The sequence below is a fragment of the Ovis aries genome, chromosome 9 (genome assembly GCF_016772045.2).
Source record: "Ovis aries strain OAR_USU_Benz2616 breed Rambouillet chromosome 9, ARS-UI_Ramb_v3.0, whole genome shotgun sequence".
In the NCBI taxonomy this organism is placed as follows: Eukaryota; Metazoa; Chordata; class Mammalia; order Artiodactyla; family Bovidae; genus Ovis; species Ovis aries.
The window spans coordinates 75,407,880-75,433,222 of NC_056062.1; the positions used below are offsets into that span (position 1 = coordinate 75,407,880).

At 44.6% G+C, this 25,343-nt stretch overlaps 1 protein-coding gene across 9 annotated transcripts in view; it reads left to right on the top strand.

The window, feature by feature from the left end:
* Nucleotides 1–25,343, top strand: part of NCALD (neurocalcin delta) — a 479,881-nt gene that overhangs the window by 222,385 nt on the left and 232,153 nt on the right. For 2 of the 9 annotated variants that reach the window (XM_060393874.1, XM_060393876.1), the window contains one exon: nt 3,504–3,702. The exons of the other annotated variants lie outside the window; for them this stretch is intronic. The gene's annotated coding sequence lies outside the window, so the exon portion shown is untranslated. The remainder of the gene's footprint in view (nt 1–3,503; nt 3,703–25,343) is intronic. 9 annotated transcript variants of the gene reach the window in all.

Sequence of the window (25,343 nt, forward strand, 5' to 3'; positions counted from 1 at the left end):
GTAAGGCTAAATGTGTGTTTTCAATCCACCACGATTCCCACCTGGCTCCTTCTTGACACCTTAATGATCAGCCTTCCTTCCTCTTCAGCTCCTCTGGCTTTAATTACATGCAGCTCAGAGCCCCTTGTTTCCCAGAGACAGCCAAGCAGAGGAACTTTGATGGAGTGTCTGATGGGGTGATGACTCACTTCTCAGTCTGGCTGGTTGTTGGAACACAGTGTCAGCCGTGGAGTAACCCTTTCTGACTCAATGTTGTGTCTGTAAACACAGATACATTTCAAGAAATCATCTAACTCTTCAGAGCCCTTAAATATATAGCAGCCCTGTTTTTGGTCTGAACCTGAGGTACAGATGGACCTGTCTGCAGGACAGGAAGAGGGATGAAGATGTTGAGAGTGGACATGTGGACGCAATGGGTTAAGATGGGATAGGATGAACTAGGAGATTGGGATTAGCATATATATGCTGCATATGTGCGTGTATACCTTCCCATGTGTAAAATAGGTAGCTAGTGTGAAGCTGCCATATAGTGAAGGGAGCTCAGCTTGGTGCCCTGTGTTGACCTAGAGGGCTGGGATGTGGGCAAGGGAGGGAAGGAGGTCCAAGAGGGAGGGGATATATGTATACACATAGCTAATTCACTTCCTTGTATAGCAGAAGCCAACACAACATCATAAAGCAACTATGTGTGTCTGTGTGTGTGTGTTAGTCGCTCAGTCATGTCTGATTCTTTGTGACCCCGTGAACTGTAGCCCACCAGGCTCCTCTGTCCATGGAATTCTCCAGGCAGGAATACTGGAGTGGGTAGCCATTCCCTTCTCCAAGGGATCTTCCTGACCCAGAGATTGAACCCAGGTCTCCTGTATCGCTGAAGAATTGATGCTTTTGAACTGTGGTGTTGGAGAAGACTCTTGAGAGTCCCTTGGACTGCAAGGAGATCCAACCAGTCCATCCTAAAGGAAAGCAGTCCTGAATGTTCATTGGAAGGACTGATGTTGAAGCTGAAACTCCAATACTTTGGCCACCTGATGTGAAGAACTGACTATTTGAAAAGACCGGTCATTTGAAAAGCCCCTGATGCTAGGAAAAAATGAAGGTGAGAGGAGAAGGGGACGACAGAGGATGAGATGGTTGGATGGCATCACCAACTCAATGGACATGAGTCTGAGTCAACTCTGGGAGTTGGTGATGGACAGGGAGGCCTGATGTGCTGCAGTCCATGGGATAGCAAAGAGTGGGACATGACTGAACGACTGAACTGAATTGAACTCCTGCATTGCAGGCGGATTCTTTACCATCTGAGCCACCAAAAGCAACTATATCCCAATTAAAAAAAATCATTCAATTGAACGTGTGCATACACATATACACACGATATGCATGTATACCACATAGTAGCAAGCCGGATTTTCTTATATTAAGTTAAAATGCAAAAGAGTACAAAAAACAACTACCTGTTCTATTTTTACTGCTTTCATTCTTTTCCTATCTGTTCCTGGGAGATAGTAGGGGTAGGAATGATACTCTATAACTCATGGTTTGATTAACTGTTTCATGTTTTCCAAATGTTGGTTTACCATTAGCGCTTCCCAGCAGATGGATGGGAGGACTGAGGACAAGGGTGCTCTGACAGTAACAACATTTACATCCTAAACTGTTTGCCCACAACCTCTCTAACAGCTCTGGGTGTGTACATCCAGAATTGCAGAAAAAGTTATCGCAGGTGAAAATCATCTCAAAACTGAATGGAAATATTTCGGAGTACTATCCAGATATGGATCTACAAATGCATTTCCAAGCAGGGAAGGAAGAGAGAAAAATGATCTGTAACAATTAGCAAACCTTGAATCAGAAAACCGGAGTTCAACTCCTGACCCCACTTCTTACATTCTGTATGTGCATGCATGCTAAGTTGCTACAGTCCTCTCTGACTCTGTGCAACCCTATGCCAGTCTCCTCTGTCCATGGGATTCTCCAGGCAAGAATACTGGAGTGGGTTGCCCTGCTCTCCTCCAGGGGATCTTCCCCGTCCAGGGATCTTCTCTCTCCTACGTTGGCAGGTGGGTTCTTTACAACTAACGTCACCTGGGAAGCCCTACATTCTGTATAAGCTTGGATAACTTTCTGGATCTCTTCGATGAGAAAACAAGTCTCCTTACCCTTGGAATTGTTGGAATAATGACAGGAGACAACTAAAGCTCTTTGATAAATAAAGGTTCTATTCAATACAAGTTTTATTTAGGGATCAGTTCAGTTCAGTTCAGTCGCTCAGTTGTGTCCGACTCTTTGGGACCCCATGAATTGCAGCACGCCAGGCCTCCCTGTCCATCACCAACTCCCGGAGTTCACACAAACTCACGTCCATCGAGTCGGTAATGCCATCCAGCCATCTCATCCTCTGTTGTCCCCTTCTCCTTCCCCCAATCCCTCCCGGCATCAGAGTCTTTTCCAATGAGTCAGCTCTTCACATGAGGTGGCCAAAGTACTGGAGTTTCAGCTTCAGCATCAGTCCTTCCAATGAACACCCAGGACTGATCTCCTTTAGAATGGACTGATTGGATCTCCTTGCAGTCCAAGGGACTCTCAAGAGTCTTCTCCAACACCACAGTTCAAAAGCATCAATTCTTCAGCACTCAGCTTTCTTCACAGTCCAACTCTCACATCCATACATGACCACTGGAAAAACCATAGCCTTGACTAGACGGACCTTAGTTGGCAAAGTAATGTCTCTGCTTTTTAATATGCTATCTAGGTTGGGCAAAGTTATGAATATAAGTAGTTTACACAGAGTGGATGGGTAATAATAAATCTATTTCTATGTACCTTTCATTACTTGGAACACATTAGTCCTGAAAAGCTGGATGAACTCTGCAAATGTTCACTATGAGGTACACTTCATGAAAATTAAAACATGATGGGTACTTGGTAAATACCATGCTCTGTTCTAAGCACTTAACATATAGGTCATCTAATCCTCAGAACAGCTCTATGAAATCTACTCTATACATTTTATTATCACCAATTTAAAATAGGAGAAATTGAGGCCCAGAGAGGTTAAGCAAGTTGCTTCAGGTCATGTCATTTGCTGGGGGAGCCAGGACCTACCCACGGACAGCTTGGTTCCACGGTCTGCAGTGTAAGAGCAGCCCTACACTTGGGGTGGGGGTGGAATGGCCTCAGCCACACTGCCCATTCTCTCTAGCCTTTCCTTTTGGGGCCTTCTTCCTCTGGTGGCCCACGAAATGTTCTTCAGACTTCTCTCTCAGGCTCTATTGTTATCTCACTCATTACTCTCTCCCTGAACAATTGCTTAATTTCCCTCTGTATGCTTAGGACTTCCATCTCTGTGTCAGATTAGATCTCTCTCTTGGCACCCAGAAAGGTTTGTTCAACTACTTACAGAGTGTCTTCCCTTGGATACCTTGAAATGACCACCAAACCTCTATACCAAAAGTTTTACCGATGATTTTTCCTTCTTATCCACTAAGTCTGTTTCTTCTCAGTCTGGCAGGTCTGTTCATCAGGGTGGGCAGTCACCCTAGGCAAGCCGTGAGATGATGAGGAGAGGCATGGCGTTATCCTTGAGTTTCCTCATTCACCCTCCATATCCATCTAGACCATCACAAAGCCCTGCCAACTCAGCCACCTGGGTAGCGCGTCCATGTGTGTGACTTATTGGATTGGGTCAATACCTTCATTGAGGTCAGCATCATCTTTCATCTAGATTATTTTGTAACATCCTCGCTAAATATTCTCACTGCTTGAAGTCTTCAATCCTGCAGTCCTTATCTACATCAGTAGTCCTCATGGTCTTTCTAAAACATATATTGTCCTTCTTAGGACTCTTCAAGGGACTCCTGGCGATCTTAAGATAAAGGCCAGCATCCTAAACTTGGTTTCCAAGGCTGGTCATTCCTATGATTCCAGTGCCAGTCCCCACCTCTCTTTTTCTTGTGTCCTTTCCTACAGCTGAACATCCTTCAGCATCTCTACATACCTCTTGCTCACCACAGTGCCTTTGCATATGAAGTATCTTCTGCCTAGGTCAGTCTCAATCCCTTACCCACTATACTTTTATGCCCAGCTCCTATTCATCTTTTGGGTACTAACTTAAAGTAAGAACATTCTCTGGGAAGCCTTCCTTAACTTTTCTAATCTATGTTAAATGCCTTCTGAGTATCCTGTGTAACACTGTGATTCATTGCAATTGCTTGTTTATTTGTCTGTCTCTCTGGCTACACCAGAAATCCCTTAAGTGCAAGGGTCATGTAGGTCTAGCTCATAAACTGTATCCCCTGAGATTAGTATAATGACTGGCACACAATAGAAACTCAGTAATTATTCATTAAATATTAGCAAATATTATATAAAACATCAAAGATTATAAATTACTCCATTTCCTAAATAGGACTACCTCCCCACGAGTTTAATGCTCCTTTGTCCCTAATGGATCACCATATAAGACGGTGGCTGAAGACATATCTTTGCTCCTGGTTGTTCAAGACATTGGGGAATTAATGAAAGTAAGACTTTCCTTCTCCTTTTTTTTTTTTCCCCTAGAAATTCTGTTGCCTTTTAAACTCAGATTACTTCTCCGCCCGGGGGAAGCTGTGAGATGATGAGGAGAAAATAGTGGGTGAGGTAGGAGGGGTTCTGGAGAGTGTTTCTAAATGCTTTGTGCCCTCAGAGAAAGGAGAATGAACTTTTCCCCAAACTGAGTAAAGGAAGTTTGAATAAACTGAATAAGCCAGGCTTTGCCCTGGGTCACACTTCTTCAGTTACAATTCCTTTTCTCTTCAGAGACAGGTTCTCTGGAGACAGGAAGCTTTGAAAGCAGGAATTGGAGACTAACTGTGACCATCATAAAACCTGTCCTGAAACAAAACAAAACAAAAACCTGTCTTCCATGGAGCATAGTTATCAAGCCCCAGCATCATCTGTTTTCAGCAACAGAAGACGCGCTGACGGGGCTGAGGTGGCTTTGTAGAATTAGCCCAGGCTATCTCACACTCCTCTCCATATTCCCTGTGGCTAGGTTTCCTTTTTATCAATCTCTTCATCCATAAGATGGCAAATTTCGCCAATAGCAATGTCAGTCATTAAACAGAGTCCATGTTCTAAATGCGGAAATGAGATCCCCTGTTAGTCTCTTAGCGCCTTCCAGTTTTCCTCGGAATCACTACTCAGGGTTAGTAATTCTCTGCTTATCTGCGTGGTTGTCTGTTTGCTGTCTGCTCCCTTCCCTACTTCAGCCCCTATCCACCCCCCAATCATCGTGAGGTTCACGGGGGCAAAGACTGTTTGTCACCTGGGTCCCCCAGCCCAGCATGCTGCCTAGCACACACTAGGGCTCAGTGAGAGAGCGAGTGATATTGCTCAGTTATGCCTGACTCTTTGCAACCCCATGGACTGCAGCCTGCTGGGCTGCTCTGTTCATGGAATTCTCCAGGCAAGATTCCTGGAGTGGGTTGCCATTTCAGTGAATGCTTGTGTAAAACTTCACTGGTTGAGTGACCATCGTAAGAGAGGCCTGTGGGCAACTCCTTGACCTCCCCCTAGGAACTTGAGGCTCAGCAGGGGAACCTGCTCTGCTTTCTCAGATGAAGAGGTTTCTCGCAATAGAGCAGCGGGGAGAGGATGAAGAGCTCTGAGCAGAACTCGTGGAAAACATGAACCTCACGTGAGAGTCCCACAGTCATTTCACTCGTTTGGGGTTCCGGTGTCCTCTGTTGTGTGTTCTCTCACACCTCAGCCCCAACTGATAGAAGAGGCTCTGAGGCTTGGATTTGAAAGATTTTCTGAAAAGGACTGTTCATAGAGGTGTGCGCGGGAGCAGGGGGACCAACATGTTACTGGAGCTTCTGAGGACCAGCAACAGTGGGAGGCTGTTACCATTCTTGGCCTGGAGATAAAAGCTAGAGCTGGTGAGGCCTGGGGTATGGCTCTGGCCGGAGGCACGCTTGTAAAGAAGGCTGAGGTCACTATCCGGAGACAGTGTGAGACGGGAAGGGAAGAACATGAGATGTCCAAACTCTCCTCCTTCCCGTTCGGCTCCTGCTGGGTCTCCACTGGGCACAGCCCCATGGAGAGCGAGGAAGCAAGGGACCTGTGGAGCCAGCCTCCTGCAGCTCGGAAGGCAGGGGATGGACTGGGAACAGGAGAAAAGCTAGTGCACACGCTATTTTTGGTGAGCAATTCCCTTTAAATAGAGAGTGGTTGCTTATGATGAGCTTTCTTCTGTGCGCCCACGTGCTAGTCCACTGCACGCCCGATGTCTCTTGACTTCCGTCTATGGCATCTGCCTCTCTGCTCCTCTGCTCCTCCTTTTGTTGTGCGTCTTGCGCTTAAACTCCTCCAGAGAATATCTAGTGGTGTTACCCTCTAATATTGGACAGGGCACTCAGGGCAGCCTGTGAAGGTGGTCCTTGGGTCACACACATGCCTCTGGTTCAATTAGCTGCAAAGCAGGAGGGCCTGTGATGAAAAATCTCTCAAAACTGGTTATGGGGTGCAATCCCTCAGAAGAAACAATCTGACTGGAACCCAACTTGCACATCCAGTACTTTGTCACCCCGAAGATGACCATCCTCACTTGCATGTGTGTGTATGTGTTGCTGCTCAGTCATGTCTGACTCTTTGCAACCCATGGACTGTAGCCCGCCAGGTTTCTCTGTCTATAGAATTTTCCAGGCAAGAGTCTTGGAGTGGGTTGCCATTCCCTTCTCCAGGGAATCTTCTGACCCAGGGATCAAACCCAGGTCTCCTGCATTGCAGGCAGGGTCTTTACCATTTGAGCCACCAGGGAAGCCCCCATCATCACTTGTGAAGGCTAATAATATCAGTGTTGGGTTGCTGGGTGGGACCAGCTCATGCTCACTGTTAGAGTCTGTGAACAGGCAACCAGTTGCCTGTGTTAGCTGGGTCTATCATGTGTGCCTCCATCCCCTCTTGGTGATGAAGCTTCAGCTCCCTCCCCGGCTCTGGGATTGTCCTGCCCTAGATGTTGTGCTCAGAGTCCAGTTCTTGTTCTGCTTCTAATCAGAATAACCATATTCATCTGTCTTCATAAAAAGTAAATGACTCTGTCAATGAGGTCCCTGATAAAAGAAACAGGGCATGATGCCTTTTAGTCATAATCAGTTCTGCAAAACCTCCTGCAAATAGGAAATGAGTGTTTTCTGGCATTTTGGATTACATTGAAAGTCACGTTTATAAAAAATGACAGCAACTGTTTGTTGGTAAAGTTCCAAGAGGGCAGCCTTGATTGGTGGCCAGGACGCTGTTCTCTTTGAATGCTCATGTCTCCCCAGTGTGGATTGTCTTCTGTGCTACCCTGTTGAAGAAGAGAACCAGCTGGGCACCCTGGTTACTCATTGAGCCATTCCGGCCCATCTGTCGATGTCTAGAATCTCCACGCTGCTTGCTTCTCTGCACACACTCTTTCCTGAGAACACCCTTGCCCTTGACCTCCATTTAGTGAAAATCTTGCCTTTCAAGTTTCTGCTCCAGTGCCTCCCAGGGTGCGATAGTAGTGCCCATGAGGGGAGGCTCTGCAGTCAGACCACTTGTAGTTTGTCTCTAGTTGGTCTCTCATCAAGGCCCTGATTTCTTCTTTCATAAACATAGGGTGGTATACGGGTGAGGCTGCATATTACAGTCGGAGAAGGCAATGGCAACCCACTCCAGTACTCTTGCCTGGAAAATTCCATGGATGGAGGAGCCTGGTAGGCTGTGGTCCATGGGGTCGCCAAGAGTTGGACACGACTGAGCAACTTCAGTTTCACTTTTCACTTTCATTCATTGGAGAAGGAAATGGCAACCTGCTCCAGTGTTTTTGCCTGGAGAATCCCAGGGGTGGGGGAGCCTGGTGGTCTGACATCTATGGCGTCGCACAGAGTCAGACACGACTGAAGCAACTTAGCAGCAGCAGCAGCAAATTACAGTGGTTCAGCGTAAAGGCATCAGAGCCAGACTGCCTGGCTTCAAATGCTGGGTCAACCCCCTACCAGCTGTATAACCTTGAGAAAGTTAATGGACCTCTCATTCCCTCAGTTTCTTCATCTGTAAAATGAAGGTGATCAGATCTGTATAGATTTGTTGTAAGGATTAAGTGAGTTTAAAGAAAAAGCCCTTAGAATAGTACCCCCCATTTTTGGTAACCCTTAATGACTGTTGTAGTTTATTATTTTTCTATCTCATTTTTAAGGATAAAGATTAATTAGGTAAAACATGCAAAGCATTGAAATTATACCTGGCCAAAGTCAGTTCTCAATAAGTAATGGTGCCAGTTGTGGTGAATTTTTCTTATTCTCAAACATGCCAGGGAGAGATTGTCTATTCTTTGTGTTCCCACAGTATGCTGTTCAGTTCAGTTCAGTCGCTCAGTCATGTCCGACTCTCTGCAACCCCATGGACTGCAGCATGCCAGGCTTCCCTGTCCATCATCAACTCCTGGAGCTTGCTCAAACTCATGTCTATCAAGTCAGTGATGCCATCCAACAATCTCATTCTCTGTTGTTCCCTTCTCCTCCTAGCTTCAATTTTTCCCAGCATCAGGGTCTTGTCCAATGAGTCAGCTCTTCACATCAGGTGGCCAAAGTATTGGAGTTTCAGCTTCAGCATCAGTCCTTCCAATGAACATTCAGGACTGATTTCCTTCAGGATGGACTGGTTGGATCTCCTTGCAGTCCAAGGGACTCTCAAGAGTCTTCTCCAATATCACAGTTCAAAAGCATCAATTTTTTTTGGCACAGATCATACCTCTGTTAGCATTTTTTGCCCTGTGTTCTCATCATTTGGATTCCATCTTACCTACTGGGCTTTGAGGTTCTTACAGGCTAGAGCAGGTAATTGATAAATGTTTGAGATTGGTTAAAAGAAAAAATTACCAGACCTCAGCGAGGGTTTTTGGCTCAAGACTGATGCAGATAGCTTGTCAGTGAAGTTCTTTGTTCAGCAAGAGGCCAGTAGCAGATGGGTTAAGGCTTCTGGTTTTGGCTGCATCTGCCTCCCCTCATCAGTTCACACAGTTTACCAAGTGCAGAGTCAGAGTGTGAATTCTAGTGCTGAGACGGGTCTTCCCCTAGTCTGTAGGTGAGCTCTAGACAGTGTTAGAAATGAATGATATATAGTGAGACTTGGCACCTCTCCTGACATCTCTCCATTTAACTCCCCTTTATGTAAAACATTTGCTGGGTTTCGAATGTGGCTTTCATAGCCTTGATTCAAACTGGAATTCTACCACCATGAAGAAGTGTTTGCTGTGAAAGCTGCCTCATCCAAAAGATGACTCATTCTGATGATGGCTAATTGTGTTCCCTCCCCAAGCTGATGGCTTGAGATGTTGGGGAATAAAAGAAAAAGACAAGACATAACGATTTACTACTTCCTGTTTTTGGCTTCCCCTAAGCGAAAAGACATAGATCTTTTTTCTACCTTGAAATGGCTTCATCTATGCTTATGATGTATTAATGACTGTAAAAGACAGCAAACAATGATTTACTGCAGAAATTGCTGAAGCTAAGGCTGGGTGTGTGCGTTCAGTCAACACCCCATGCCAGCCTGTCATCCTGCCCCTTCATATGCATCTTGGCAGGTGCAGGTTCACACGTGGCAGATGCTCCACAGATGCCCAATGTGAGTTCCTGCTTGTCGCCTGAGTTGGAAAGACACTCGGATGTTATTTTTGCAGTGTGATTCAGAAGTTTATGTTGTGGTGCTAGTGGTAAAGAATCTGCCTGCCAATGCAGGAGACATGAGAGATGCAGGTTTGATCCCTGGGTCAGGAAGATCCCCCGGGGGAGGACAGGGCAACGCACTCCAGTATTCTTGCTTGGAGAATCCCGTGGACAGAGGAGCCTGGTGGGCTGCAGTCCATGGGGTCATAAACAGTCTTCAGACATGACTGAGGAGACTTAGAACACACAATCATAAATGTTAGATAGATAGGGAATGAATGAATGTTATGTTAGATTTCTGATTAAAGAAGCCTAGACTGCTTTTGTGGTTTAAAATGTTACGTAAGTTAGACTGCAGAGCAAAATTTATCTAAAATAGAGTTTCTCCATTTTATTTGTTATCTGAGATTAAATTAAACTCTTAAATGTGTTGGCCTTGTTTGTTGGTGAAAAGTTGGTATTGCCCTTCTTTCAAAAAAAAATTTTTTTTTAAGCTCTTGTAAATAACAGTTGTAATATTTTATCTCAAAATACTTTATAGATTTGGAGATGGGTTCTGTTCAGAAACCTCTGAATCTATCCCAGTGTGTTCTCTGGCAGTGGGGATTTGGCTGTTCTGCACGGTGAGCCTTTAGCCGACAGACCTTTCAGCTTCCGTCTGTGTTTTCCTTCCTGCAGCCAACTGATTAGTTTCAGTGAAGTTTATGCAATGTATTGTAATGCTTCAGAGTATCTTTGGTCCAAGCCTGGAGCTTGTCTCATTCAGGATTTGGATTGTCTGTTGGCTTAACAGCTGTGTTCATTACACAGTGTTTGCCCTCTGAGTTCCCCAAACCAGCTGTGCCTACTGCTGTTTGCACAGGCTCAGTGGGGGAGGCAGAGGCTGTCACACTGAAGGTTAAGCAGATCGCAGAGCTCTATCCAGATTCAAACATCTAGTGCTTTTTGGTATATTTGTGTATGGTTTATATTTTTATTTTCTGTATCTTATGTTGGTTTTACACCTTAAATCCTTTCTGACTGGGAAAGGCTGCCTGCCAGCCAATTCTTAGAGATAGCAGAGGACTCTGTGGGATCATACCTTTGATATGAAAACTAACCAGTCAGAAATGGCAACCCACTCCAGTATTCTTGCCTGGAAAATTCCATGGACAGAGGAACCTGGCGGGCTATAGTCCTTGGGGTCGTAAAGAGTCAGGCATGGACTGAGCATACACACACACACAACTTACCCAGCGTCTTACTTCCTCCATTGGTCAAATTCACCCCAAGCTAATATTTTCCCTGCTTTGAATCACCCCAGGGCCTGCAAGAGACCACCTCTATACCTAGCGAAAGCCCAGCCTGCAGGAATTATTCAAACTAGCCAGTCTTAAAACTGTTTACTCTGCCCTGCCTTGACATCCTGTGGAAACCCCTATAAAGGCTCTGGCCAAACGTCCTTCTTTCTCTTGCTTTCTCCCTTCTGACCACCCCGAGACCGCCCCACGTGGCCCTGTGTGACCTGGTCTGCCTCCTGTTTTTAGGGCCTGTGACTATAATACACTTTTGTTTTCCTCAGCCTCCCCTGTGTCTCCTCTTGCGGCCACACTTGACTAACTGTCATATAAAAGAACACAGGACAGTTTGTATTTTAACTGTTAGTGTCAACATTTGATAAGGGCACGTCGGGGTCATTTCAAATGGATCATCCTTTTGCTCCCATACACATTTCCTCTGACAGATGATGGATTACTGATTGTTCTGTATTTTCATCCAGGCGTGTCACTAAATTCCCTTGGTTCATCTCAGCGTTTATCTTGTCTTATTGTCAGGAAGGGCTCCTTGATATCCAACCCAATATTTTCCTACTGCTACCCAAGGCAACCGATTATCCCTGGCTCTCTGCCTTAATAATGAATTTTCTAAAAGTATTTGAGGTTCATCTCAACATGTCAAGTCCAGGATATTCTTCCAGGTACTCCTCTCAAAATTGCAAATGAAAGGAAATCCAGTGCCCTTAAGATACGTGTTAAGAGTTCAGAGGACAACTTCAACTTTGAAAAGAATGTTGTGATGAAAAATAGCAATAAATGCATGCTGACTGCCACTCTCCTAAGCTCCTTTTATACACTGAGTCAGCTCCCAGAGAATCAGATCTTATTTTACAATGTGATGAGGAATGCAGGCATGCATGCATGCTAAGTTGCTTCAGTCGTGTTTGACTCTTTGTGACCCCATGGACTGTAGCCCGTCAGGCTCCTGCATCCATGGATTCTACAAGCAAGAATAGTGAAGTAGGTTGCCACGTCCTCCACTAGGGATCTTCCCGACCCAGGGATTGAACCCTGGTCTCTTCCATCTTATGCGTGGGCAGGAGGGTTCTTTACCACTAGTGTCACCTGGAATGGACCCCACAGATTTTGAAGTAAGACTGACTTAGAGTCATGTTGGTTGCTACCACTTACTAGCTGTCTCATCATAAGGCCATCATTTCAAGACTCTAAATCTCAATTTCAGCATCAGTAAAATGGGGATAATAGGTGCCTCATGGAATTGTCAGGAGGATTGAATGACATCATCAAGTGGAAACTGCCTTGAAAATGGCAGGCATTCCACGATGTTGATTTCTCTTGGCCATGTTTGTTGATGCAATGAAACTGCCAGGTTATATGTGGATAAGTATATGGAATTTGATTATTACAAAGAATCATTAATTGAATCAGAATGTGTAGCTGTTCAGACAGGGCTAAGCAGAATTTATTTATTTATTTTTCTTTTTTACTAAGAAGAGGGGATTTGCTAACTAATTTTTTCTTTAAACAAGAATGGTGATGAGGAAAAAAGTCAAGCTACTTAAAGCTTTTAGAAACTCTTATTTGCAGATAAAGGGAAAGAGTTAATTAAAAACAATCATTATCTAAGTCATTTGAAAGGGTTGGAGAGACAACCTACTTAGTAATTCTTGCCACTGGTTCCTGTGCAGTTACCTTCTGTGTGATTTACAAATGCATGCCTTCTTTGCAACTTATCTGCGTTTCAGACATCTCATCAATTAAGATGTGCTTTCCTTTCAATTAATCTGAATCTATGTTTCTCTAACACTGGAAAAGTGGAACATTAAGTAAAGTACTGTCTTTCTTCACCAAGAGTGTGGGAAAGACCTTTATTGGCTTATCCTAATATGTGTTATGGTTGCATTCCTCTTTCCTATATCTTCATTAATTCATTGAATAATTATTAACAGCCAATCAATGACCTGGTTTGCAATTACAGAAGAATTTTTCTTTAGGCATCAGGGTACAAACTTGTCTAGTGATAAAAATGTGCTTTCTCCTTTTACTTGGGAATCCTGTCAGATCCCAGCACTGGTAGATACCAGATTTAACCGGGTGTATAATAATGTCATCACCTACATGTTGTACTCCATCTGTTGAGTGAGTAAGGAAAAGGCAAGAGTTAATTATTACACATTGGTCAGAATGGCCATCATCAGATGGTCTGCAAATAATAAATGCTGGAGAGGGTGTGGAGGAAAGGGAACTGTTGGTGGGAATGTAAATTGGTGCACCCACTATGTGAAACAGTGTAGCGTTTTTTTTAAAAAACTAAAACTAGAGTTATCATATGATCTGATCCAACAATGCCACTTGTGGGCATATATCCAGAGAAAATTCTGATTTGAAAAGGTACGTGCCCCTCGGTGTTCATAGCAGCGCTGTTTAAAATAGCCAAAACGTGTCCATTAGCAGATGAATGGGTAAAGAAGATATGTGATGATTTAGTCTCTAAGTTGTGTCCGACTCTTTGCAACCCCATGGATTGTAGACCTCCAGGCTCCTCTGTCTATGGGCTTTCCCAGGCAAGAATCCTGGAGTGGGTCGCCATTTCCTCCTCTAAGACATCTGCTTTGCAGGTGGTAAAGAATCTGCCTGCAATGCAGGGGAACTGGGTTTGATAAATAATAAAGAATATTAATCTTTATTATAAATAATAAAAATATTATTCAACCATAAAAAAAGAATGAAATAGTGCCATTTGCAACAACATGGATGGACTTAGAGATGATCATACTAAGTGAAGTAAATCAGAGAAAGACGAATAGCATATGATATCACAAATATGCTACAAATGAACTTATTTAGAAAACAGAAATAGGCTCACAGACTTGCAAAACAAACTTACCAAAGGGGGAAGGGGAGACAGGGAGGGGTAAATTAGGAGTTTGAAATGAACAGATATATATTACTGCATATAAAGTCAACAAGGACCTCCTGTATAGCACAGGGAGCTATGTTTAATATCTTGTAACAACTTATAATGGAAAAGAATCTGAAAAAGTATACATACAATATACATAGGTAATGGAGTCACTCTGCTGTACATCGAAAAATAGCACAGCATTGTAAATCAACTCTACTTCAGTAAAAAATAAATTTTTAAAAAAGATTTATTGATTTGACTTTCAGTAGTGAATACAAGGATGACCCAGCCCTTTAGCAAGGCCAGACAGACATGGGCAATCACAGGTAATTACCAGGGATCGGTGGGGTCATGTGCTTATGCTCAGCCCAAGTTGAAGGTCTGACTTCCACATCAGGCTTGAGGATACACTGTGGGTCATTATCATTATTTAGACATTTTCATGATGTGGTTACTTGTTGCATGTTTCTATTGCCACTTGCAAATTTGACTATTATTTCTTTGTTATTTGGCCAAGAAATTACTATCAGGAAATGATTAGAAATGACAAGACTGTGTTGGATCATTCTGTTTGCCTGCACATCCTGATGCTATAAATTTTATCTTTTCTTCCCAAGATTTTCCAAATATGTGTAGCCAGAAAGCTACCAAAACCTTTTGTCAAGGTCCCCAGTGACCTCTGTCCTGCTCACTGGGATGATTAGTTCTCAGTGTTCATTGTACTGGGCTTGTCAACAGATTTGACACCACAAATGACTCCTTTCCTCTTGTTCTTTATTTTCCTTGACCATTTTAATCACTTGTTTTTGGTTGTGGATTTTAAACTCTTTACTTTTATACTAGATCCATCAACATCTTATCTGGCCACTTAGTTGCATGAAAAGAGCATTTTAACATCCTTAAATTCAATTTTCCATCCTTTGTTTATTGCTATTAAGTTACATTGTTATATAAATGTTATTCTGTCCTTAGGAAATGCTTGCTAAATTTGAAAGTGTGCTAAGAAATTGTGCTAAATTGCTTCAGTCACGTCTCTTTTTGACCCCGTGGATTGTAGCTTGTCAGGCTCCGCTGTCTATGGGATTCTCTAAGCAAGAATATTGGAGTGGGTTGTCATGCCCTCCTCCAGGGGATCTTCCCAACACAGGGATCAAACCTGTGTCTCTTGTGTCTGCTACATTGGCAGAAAGATTCTTTACCATTAGGGACTAAAAAAAATATTCCTCTGTCTCCTGCGCTGGTGCTGTGTCTTAATTCTTCAGAACTAAGACCCTTCTTAGTAAGGCTCACCACTGCTCTGTGTGCAGTAGCTTCTGTGTGATTTATAAAAGCGCGCCTCGTTAAAGCTGGTCTGCATTCCAGACATATTACCAATTAAGATGTTATTTTCTTCTGTTATTTTTCTATTTTTTACCCTGTAGTTTTCATACTATTTTGTTTAACTTATCAATTTCCCCCCTTTGATATAGAATCCACTGCTTTGTCTTCACCTTCTTAATCTAGTCCCACTTTTTTCTCTAGTTCATCTATTTCCAGATCTCCTTATTTTCTTCTTGGGATCTTTAATGTGAGGCTTCTTTGACTGTTTTTGAAATATATAGTCTCATACTTTTAAAATGTTTTTCTTCTCCCCAGTCAGCTTGCCCCCACTGTTCTTGTGGTGATATTTCCACTTAGTGTAGCTTTGCCCAAGTCTAAGGAGGATGGTCCAAGTTGATTCTTATCTTTTCCTTGTGTATTTAAATCTTATCTGTTCTTTTTAGTGGCAGCTTATAAAGCCTATTTTGGTCTCCCAAGTTTAAAACTCTGACAAGCAGGGAATGGTTCTCATTCCTGTCTCAACCAAGATACTGGAAATTGTAGGCTGAGCATGCCACATCGACGTCTACTTCGTTATTTCCATTTACCTGAAAGCCCCCGTGCAGTCTGGTGTTTACGCTCATCATCTAATGAATCTGCTCTGAGGAAATTCTCTCCTGGCCTCCTCCGGTCCCTTTAGCACTCATCTTCCTCAGCTCCCGCCCACCCAAAGCTCTCTATCCTCAGCAGTTTGCCCCCAGACTTTCTTCCTACTCGTCTTTTTCTTTTTGAACTAATTCCTGGGCTTCTTTTCCTGTGCCTTCTCTCTAATCCTTCCTCCTCTCCAAGGCTCTGTCTTCTATTTTTTTTTCGTCATTGTGCAGTCTCTTCCTGGGGGATCTCACCTACTCATTTAACTACCTTCACAGCACTTTCCACTCTTTTGTGCTGTTTCCTCCACCCTGCACATCCCCCTCCTTCTCCCTGTCCTTTTCATCCTTCGAAACTCCTCTTAGTTATTACTTCTCCAGTAGCACTTTCTTCAGTCTGCACATTGGACCAACTGTACCCTCCGCCCCCCTAACACTTGGTGACACCATTGCCATGTCACTGAGTACATTATAACGGAATTATCTCTGATCTCCTTGACGGTAGGAAATATGACCGCACTTTTATCTCTGTGCCTGCTACAGAACTCAAGAGCTTTCTTTGAGGCTTGCTTTTCTCCGAATAAGACATAATCCTCTTCATTAGCTATCTGAGATTGCATTTTAGCTCAAGAAAAATCTGCGAAAATTATACTCCAGACCACATTTTCTCTTGTTAACTTTCTGTGGATCTTTGGTAGACTAAACCTCCAATCCACGTCCCGTTTCTACCAAGGACACTATCACATGTTTATATGGTCCAGCTGTGGTTTGACTTCAGTCATGATCTATGTGCCCAGGATGCCTAAATCCATTTTTGTAGCCGCTACTGCTGTCCTCAGGCTTCCCTGGTGGCTCAGTGGGTGAAGGATCCACCTGCAATGCAGGAGACATGGGTTCAATCCCTGGGTTGGGAAGATCCCCTGCTGCTGCTACTGCTAAGTCGCTTCAGTCGTGTCCAACTCTGTGGGACCCCATAGACGGCAGCCCGCCAGGCTCCCCTGTCCCTGGGGTTCTCCAGGCAAGAACACTGGAGTGGGTTGCCATTTCCTTCTCCAATGCATGAAAGTGAAAAGGGAAAGTAAAGTCGCTCAGTCGTGTCTGACTCTGAGCGACCTCATGGACCGTAGCCTACAGGCTCCTCCGTCCATGGGATTTTCCAAGCAAGAGTACCGGAGTGGGTTGCCTTTGCCTTCTCTGGAAGATCCCCTAGAGAAGGAAATGGCAACCTACTTCAATATTCTTGCCTGGGAAATCTCATGGACAGAGGAGCCTGGCAGGCTACAGTCCTTGGGGTCACAAAGAGTCAGACACAACTTATCGACTAAACAATTGCTGTCCTAACTGAATTCTTCCTGTACATCTTACCCTTTGTATGCAAGGGTTGCTTGTCCTCATAGGGCAGGGTTATGTCTCCAACACCCATGACATGTCTTTCAGGGTTGATTGAGGAAGAAATACTCTCTAATTCCTCACTTGGATGTTGTATGCAGGTTAAGGGAGGCGAGCAAGAGGGTGCTGGTGAGGTCAGCATAGAAAAGCAGCGGGAGAATGAAAACGCAGTTATATCGGTTTCCTGTGGCTGCTGTAGCAAAACACCACCAACTTAGAGACTCAAAGCAACACAGATTGATTCTTTGATAGTTCTGGAGGTCAGAAGTCTGAAATCAGGTTCAGTGGGCTGAAATCCAAATGTCAGCAGGGCCGGTTTCTTCTGGAGACTCTGGGTGGGGAATCCATTTCCTTGCTGTTTTCAGCTCCTGGAGACTGCTGGCTCTCCTTTGGCTCCTGACAGCGTAACTCCAGTCTCTCTGCCTTCTCCCTTGACTCTGACCCTCCCGCTTCCTCTTATAAGGACCTTCCTCTTGTAATTACACTGGGCCCATCTGGATGACACAGGATAATCTCTCCATCTCTAGAACCTTAGTTTAATCATATCAACAACGTTCCTTCTGCCATATAAGGTGACACAGGTGCTGGAATTAGGACCTATTTGAAGGGGCTTTGGGCTTTCCCAGTGGCTCAGCGGTTAAGAATCCGCCTGCAGAGCAGCAGCTGCAGGGGATGCGGGTTCCATCCCTGGGTGGGCAAGATCCCTGGTGGAGGGCATGGCAACCCACTCTAGTATTCTTGCCTGGGAAGTCCCATGGACAGAGGAGCCTGGCGGGCAACAGTCCATAGTGTCTCACAGAGCTGGACATGACTAAAGCAACTTAGCACTCACGAGGGGCCATTATTCAGCCGACAACAGTGGTCCAGGATCAGAGGGGAGACACAAACAAAAGTCTCTCCACTTGTAATGGGAGGAGCTCCAGAATCACTGATTTTCAGCAGGTATGAAGGTCGGGGGTGTGTGTGTCTGTGATGGAAGGAAAACTGGTGCGATTGATGCTGTTTCTAGGTAATAGAAAACTAACAATGCCAAAGGGAAAAATTCTAAAGTTTTTTTTTTGTGTGTGTGTGAAAGCAACAAACCTTAGAAGAGTCATTTATATGAACTGCCTCTGATTTATGCCTAAATATCTGAAAGCAAAATTATATTTTCTAAGTGATTAACTTGTCAGATTATCATCATTTAAGTTTTGTTTTATTACTGTGTGTTCAGGTGTCTGCTTCCCACCTGAACAGAGCAGAAGGTATTGTCAGTAGCTCTGATGAGCTCTGCTCCTAATGGGACTTTGAGACTGGGCTTCAGGACTCTGAAAGGAAGAGAGAGATGTTACAGCATGCTTGTTTCTCTTGCATGCTTTTCTTTCAAAGGAGTTGTGGTTAAGGGAAATGACTGGTTAATGAAAAAAAAAAATGATAAGAAATGCCTTCATTTGGGAAGCTTGACAGCCATATAAAATGCATGTATATTGAATCAGAGGGTCTGCTAACAAGGCAAATGTAATTAAGAGGATCACTGGAAGATATCTTAGTTTGGTTTTGCCCCAGGAGCAAATTTTGAGGCAGGATTTTGAGCAGGCAAATGGGGATGTGATTACTGTAGAATGTCTCCCAGGGTTGTATAAAGAGGACTGCAGGAAGTGCAGCCATCCGCTCTTACTCTCCCCTGGCTGAGAACTGTCCTGGGGGGCTCCACTCCAGTGCTTCCTGGCTGCACCTACAGATTGTAGGTCCCCAGCACCAGGGAAGGACTGGAGACAGAAAGTCAGCAGATGCCCAGGGAGAGGCCTGGGAGGGCACTGCTAGCCCCAGAGGAGCCTGCATCTCTACCACTTGCCCTCCAGCTATGGCTGAAGGCAGAGGGGCGGGCAGGATGTGACGCATGGTTGCCGAGGAAAGACCCTCCACTCCATCCTGAGATGCATCTGTCTATCAAGAAAAAAATGCTGAGTGTTCCTTATAGAACAGGCCTGGGCTGTAGTGAGTAAGGCAGGTATGGGATCACACTCGTCAATACAGCTGTCACCTCCCAAAGCCTCTGTTCCCTAATGTGTAGAATAAGAACACCGGTTTCTCCTTTTTAGGATTTTGTGAAAGTCAGTCATGTCCAACTCTTTGTGACCCCATGGACTATACAGTCTGTGGAATTCTCCAGGCCAGAATACTGGAGTGGGTAGCGTTTCCCTTCTCCAGGGGATCTTCCCAACCCAGGGATCGAACCCAGGTCCTTCTGCATTGCGAGTGATTCTTAACTAGCTGAGCCACAAGGGAAGCCCTTGTGACTTTTAGGACTTAATGTGAAGTAAAAGAGACAGTATATTGATCTGGGAGGTACTCTGCATGTTGTTGTCGTTGTTGTTCAGTTGCTCAGTTGTGCCTTACTCTTTGCGACCCCATGGGCTGCAGCACGCCAGGCTTCCCTGTCCTTCACCATCTCCCAGAGTTTGCTCAAACTCATGTCTAGTGAGTTGATGATGCCATCCGACCATCTCATCCTCTGTCACCCCCTTCTCCTCCTGCCCTCAATCTCTCCCAGCATTAGGGTCTTTTCCAGTGAGCTGGCTCTTCACATCACATGGCCAAAGTACTGGAGCTTCAGTTTCAGCACCAGTCCTTCCAATGAGTATTTAGGGTTGGTTTCCCTTAGGATTGACTGGTTTGATTTCCTTGCTGCCCAAGGGACTCTCAAGAGTCTTCTCCAGCACCACAATTCTAAAGCATCAATTCCTTGGTGCTCTGCCTTCTTTATGGTCCAACTCTCACATCTGTGCATGACTACTGGAAAAACCATAGCTTTGGGGTCATGCCTATATCCAAAATGAGAGGAATTGTACTAAAAAGGAAAAAGAGAGAGAGCAAAAACCCAACAAAAATAGAAGAGAAGAGAAATAAGAAGAAAAGGAAGGTTATTATCACGTGAGGCATGTGTTATGAAATACAGTCATGCATATTCCTGTTTCTTGCCAGATAATGTTTGTGACTGTTTCACAGCTCAGGATATGTAGTCACACACATTTCACTCAAGTCCCTGGCCCAAAGTTCTTTCTGCTTCCTGACCCCACTTCCTTGGTATTTCTCTGGTGGAGGTTCTGACTTCAGATGCACACAGGGTGCTTTAACCAGCATGACCTGACCAGCCTAAGAGAGGAGTCCTGGCTTCTCAGCCAGACCTCAGACACTGCAGGTCATCAACCAGGTTCTCATGTAAAGTCTAAATCACCGCTGGAGAGTAAATGGCCTTTTCACCCTTGGGATACAGATAATACTGAATCTGCCGTGGGCTGGTTAACCCCTGAGGCCCATAAAGAAAGTCGATGGAATGGTCCATGCTGCTTTCAGGCTCAGTGATGCCAGAAACAGTGATGCTGGGGACACAGCCTGCTCCTGATTATATGACACTGAGAAGGAGCTTCTAGTTCAGAAGGCAAAGTCACGGGCGAAACACCCCAAAAAGGAGTTGTACAGCTTTGCAGTAGAAACAAATAGAGGCTGCCAGAGTAGCCCTGTCACCACTTCCCAGGAACAGGAAAAGCTGAAGTCACGGCCAGAGCTCTTGATGTCCTGGTTGTGGAGGGACACTCACCCTCACCCCCCGCAGGAACACACTCGTGCTGAGAAAGATGGTTCAGTGGTGGCTATGTTGATGACTGTCTCATCAAATGACATAGACCTCAGGCTCCAGAAAACTCCAGTGGGATCCATGTTGCTAATCATCCTGAAGCACAGCTTCCCATGTGTGTCTTGTGGGAGGTGGCACATTTTGATGAGTCTGGACCAGGGGACCCGAGCACTTCTGACTTATTAAACCAGGAACGTGGACTCTCTTCGGCTTCTTCTTTGTGCTGATGTGGGAGGCAGAGGAACTTCTGATCACAGGAATACGGCAGACTTGGAGGAGGGAAAACAGCAGGATCCACCCTAAACTCAGATGCTTGAGGTACTCTTGCACTGGGCTCATGTGGTCATATGTTTCTGTAAGATTTTTTTCAGAAGACAGAGATTCTGACTACAGCAATGGGTTAAGAACACTGACTCTTTCCACTGAGATTGCCTTTGTTCTCATATGAAGAGGTGCTGGCATAGCCAGAGGCATATTGGGGACCAGTCTATGGGGAAGCTGAATTGGGGATACATTTTGTTTGGCCTTAGTCAGATTTACTTGTGTAATTTACAGTCACTTCCATATATACATGTGTCTGGTAGTTGCTTACCAAACATATTATGATATTAAGCAATTTTTCAGTTATTAAAATTTGTAATTTCCATAATGACTTTTCTCATTCTAAAAAATATTCCCATTTATGTTTAATTTTGTATTTATCATCTGTATTTTTTTTTTTAAAAAAAGGGCTTCTAACACCACAAACCTGGATCTACCTTCCTTTCTTCTCCCTCTTTGCTTTCCTCCCCCTCCCCCTCCCTTCCTTCCTCCTGTTTCTTCTCCTCCTCCTCCTCCTCCTCCTTCTTTTAGAGGCTACGACTTTACAATATTTACCTGACTTTTTGATTTATTGCTCCTGTTTCACTTCCTCAGGTAATCAAGGGGGAACTATTTCATGTGTATAATAGAGTGTTAGATTTTATAGAATGGTTTGACAACCAACCACAATGTAAAATGCTATTCCCATAGAAGAGTGTGCCCTGAGTTAAAAGCTACCATCTTGGATGGACCTTCTGGGTAATCTGTGTCCTACATGGCCTGGCCTCTACTCATGGTTCTAGCTCATTCTGTGGCCTCCTCTGAGGATACCCTGCACACCTGCCCTTTGAAGTCAGGCCCCCAGGACACATTATCTACCACAGTGTTGTGTGTTTGAGTTTAATATTCCTCTCTTGGCTTCTCTTTACTCTTCTTTTACTAGGAATGCTAGCAAATCAAGTGGTCAGGTTTCTGAATCCCAAGTAAGTAACAAATACCATGTTAATATTCAAGGAAAAGTTTCAAGAGGCAGCCACACTGAAAATTGCAAGAAATAAAGTCTCAAAAGTGAATAAAGAGAAGAAAAGAATAAAACAAAGGAAACACAAATAATAACACAGAGTCCTGAGTCTGTAATACAAGCCCGTTTCCTTTAGGAGCAGATAGATGTTTACATTTCAAAGTGCTTGAGAGCAGCATGAAGTCACTGATGTTCACGTGGTTAACATGAGCATTTGATAATACAAAGTACAGAAAATGTGAAAAATTCTCGTCCAACAAAGTATGTATTTTAAGTTGTTGTTTTTACCAGAATCTGGTAAAAATCTCCTGTGGTATGGGAGGCTTACATCATTCTTAAGTATTGTTGATCAAACACCATGGTATTTTATTAAACTGATGGAATTTGGGGGAAGTGTGACATGATGGTCAAGACTGAATTTGAGGACCAGAGAGTCCTGATCATACATCCTGGTTCTTCCACCTGATTAGCTATCGGACCTGTCTGAGCTTCGTTTTCCTCATATACAATGAGGAAATATGTGAGGATGTGAAGGTAGGTCCAAGATCTACCTCGTAAGATCTTGGAGAGATGGTCGGTGAGGCTTTCTGCAGGGTCGTTTTCTAGTTGGTTCCAGGCTTCAATTTGCAGCCCAGTGTTGCAGGAGTGTAGCACTTTGCCAGCTGCTTTGGCATTAAATAGACAAGAAGATATTTATTAAAATATTTCCCTTTTTTAAGGTTTATTTTCTTTGATATATTTTCTTATGGGAGATCCGTTACTTGTGGGAGTAAGAGGAGAATAAGTTGTACTGAGAATAAAATCCAGGCTTCCATCGAGCCCTGACTCCCTTGGTTGGCTCCCCTGTGCCCCCCTGCCCCTTACTCACTGCTCAGACCCTGGAATGTGCCAGCCCTTGCGCACCTCTGGGCCTGTGCATGAGCTGTTCCTCTCCTTACACTGGGGACCAGTCTAACCCTGGGTCGGGTTGTCTCCTTTCCAGCCTTTGCTCCTCCATTCAGCAGACACGTCCTCTGATGTCGCCCTTCTCTGTGAGACTCTGCGTCTCTGCCCGTCACACTTACACAGTGTGCGCTTGTTAGATGAAGCTTGTGTTAGCGCGTGTCTGTCTATTTCCCCCTCTAACTGGGTTTCCATGAGGGGTTCTGTCTTATTTACTGGACCCTCTCTGTGTCTGGTAAAGAGCCTGAAGACTTCAGATCCTCACATATTTTCTGAATGACTGATAATAAATGGGTAAAAAGGCAAAATGAGGTGGGAGGCAGAGCATGGGTGGGTGACAGAGGATGGCAGGGTGAGGACCGAGAGTTGAGAGTAAATACACTGGCTGGGATCTGACACTTGGTGGGCAAGGACTGCAAACCAGCAATCGCTGGAAGGAAAGGGGAAGCCAGAGGGGAGAAAGAGGGCCAGTGTCTGTTGTGTGAAGAGAGAGTGGAACCACCTGTTCCAGGCGCCTGTTTTAGCAGCTCTCAGTGGGAAACCAGCTGTTCTGATTTCCTTGCATGATATGGATAAAAAACCCATAACATAATTTGGAATGTGGGGGAGAGCAGCCCAGCATCATGACTGGAAACCAGTCATACTTTCCTTAAGTCTATGCATTCCCCAAGGACACCCACCACCACCTGATCCTCCCTAAACCACCATGACTCATCAGGCCTCTCCAGTTCTTTCTCACACACCGAAACCTGTGTTTCTCAGGAGGACAGAGGGAGGAATGGTTAAGGTTTTAGTCTTTGGAGTCAAATGACTTTGGAATCATTGATAGAGTAGGAGCTAAGACACTTTTACTTGACATCTGTAAACCTCGTGCGTGCTAAGTTGCTTCAGTCGTGTCCAACTGCTTGAGATCCTATGGACTGTAGCCCGCCAGGCTCCTCTGTCCATAGGATTCTCCAGGCAAGAGTACTGGAGTGGGGTGCCTTTTCCTTCTCCAGGCGATCCTCCTGACCCAGGGATTGAACTCAAGTCTATTCTGTCTCCTGCACTGGGAAGTGGGTTCTTTACCACTAGTGCCACCTGGAGAGCCCTGTAAACCTCAATGTCCCCATTTTTTAAATGGAAATAGGCACTCATAGAAATACGTCTAGTGATTAAGTTGGATAACTCCTATAAGGAGCTCAGCTTAGTGCCTGCACCGGATGACTGTTCAATGAAAATTCTTTACTGAGAAGCCCTGCAAACCACATTTATCTTTAATCAGACCCTGTGGTCATAGAGAGCTTTGGATGTAATCAACAGAAATAAACAGAGATTACTGGAGCCTGAAAAAAAAAGTTTATTGGAAGGATATAAATAGCTGATAGAACTTAGGGAAGAGGCCTTGGGGAATGCGGGAACCAGGGCAACGGAGGGTCTTCAAAACAAAAACAAGTAAACCATCTTCTGAGGTGCTGCTGCTTCTAGGGGCACAGCCTCAGAATGCCCAGGGAAGGGGAGTCCAATGGCTCCGCTTGGGTCTAGCCCTCCCCTGTGGTAAGAAGAGTGGAAGTCTGGGGTGGGCTGCCCCATCAAAGCCATGAAGACAGGACACGGGGCAGACAAAACTCCTGTCCTCTGTAGATCTATTGTGGGTATTTCTGAGGACCTGCGAAGCCAGTTTCTCTCAACTGACTTTTCAGCTTCTGATTTGCCAAAATTTAATTGCCTTTCATAAGAACTCAACCTCATTGCCTCTCATCTTTCTAGACAATCATCCCCCCCTACTTTTTTTTGAGTTAATTTCTGCAGTGTTTATTCACTCATACATTGATTTAGTAAAACAAATATTTATTGAACATCTGCTGGTGTCAGGTTTTGTTCTGGGGGCTGCTTTACTTCAGTAAGCCACAGAAATCCCACACCCTCGAGGACTTATTTGAGTTGGCTTGGGGGGAGGCAGACAACTAAACATAAACAACAGACAGATGACATCCAGTGGCAATAGGGCTAGTGAGAGCAACCACTACTTGCTCAGATCACTAATGAGAACAACTGTAAGACAGGGAAAGGGAGGAGCGAGGTGTGTGCCAAAGCGCTGCTCTGATGGGTTAGCCAAGTGTATACGAGGCTGTCATTCACCTGCTCACATCTTGATTATTTTATTTGCTTACTTGTCTGTCATAAGTGACTAGCTGGCTTCCCCACCTAGCAGCAAGCACCTCAGGGGTGAAGGCATGTCATTCATTTCTAGAGCTAGCCTCGGCCTCACTGTGGGTGCTGAGTTA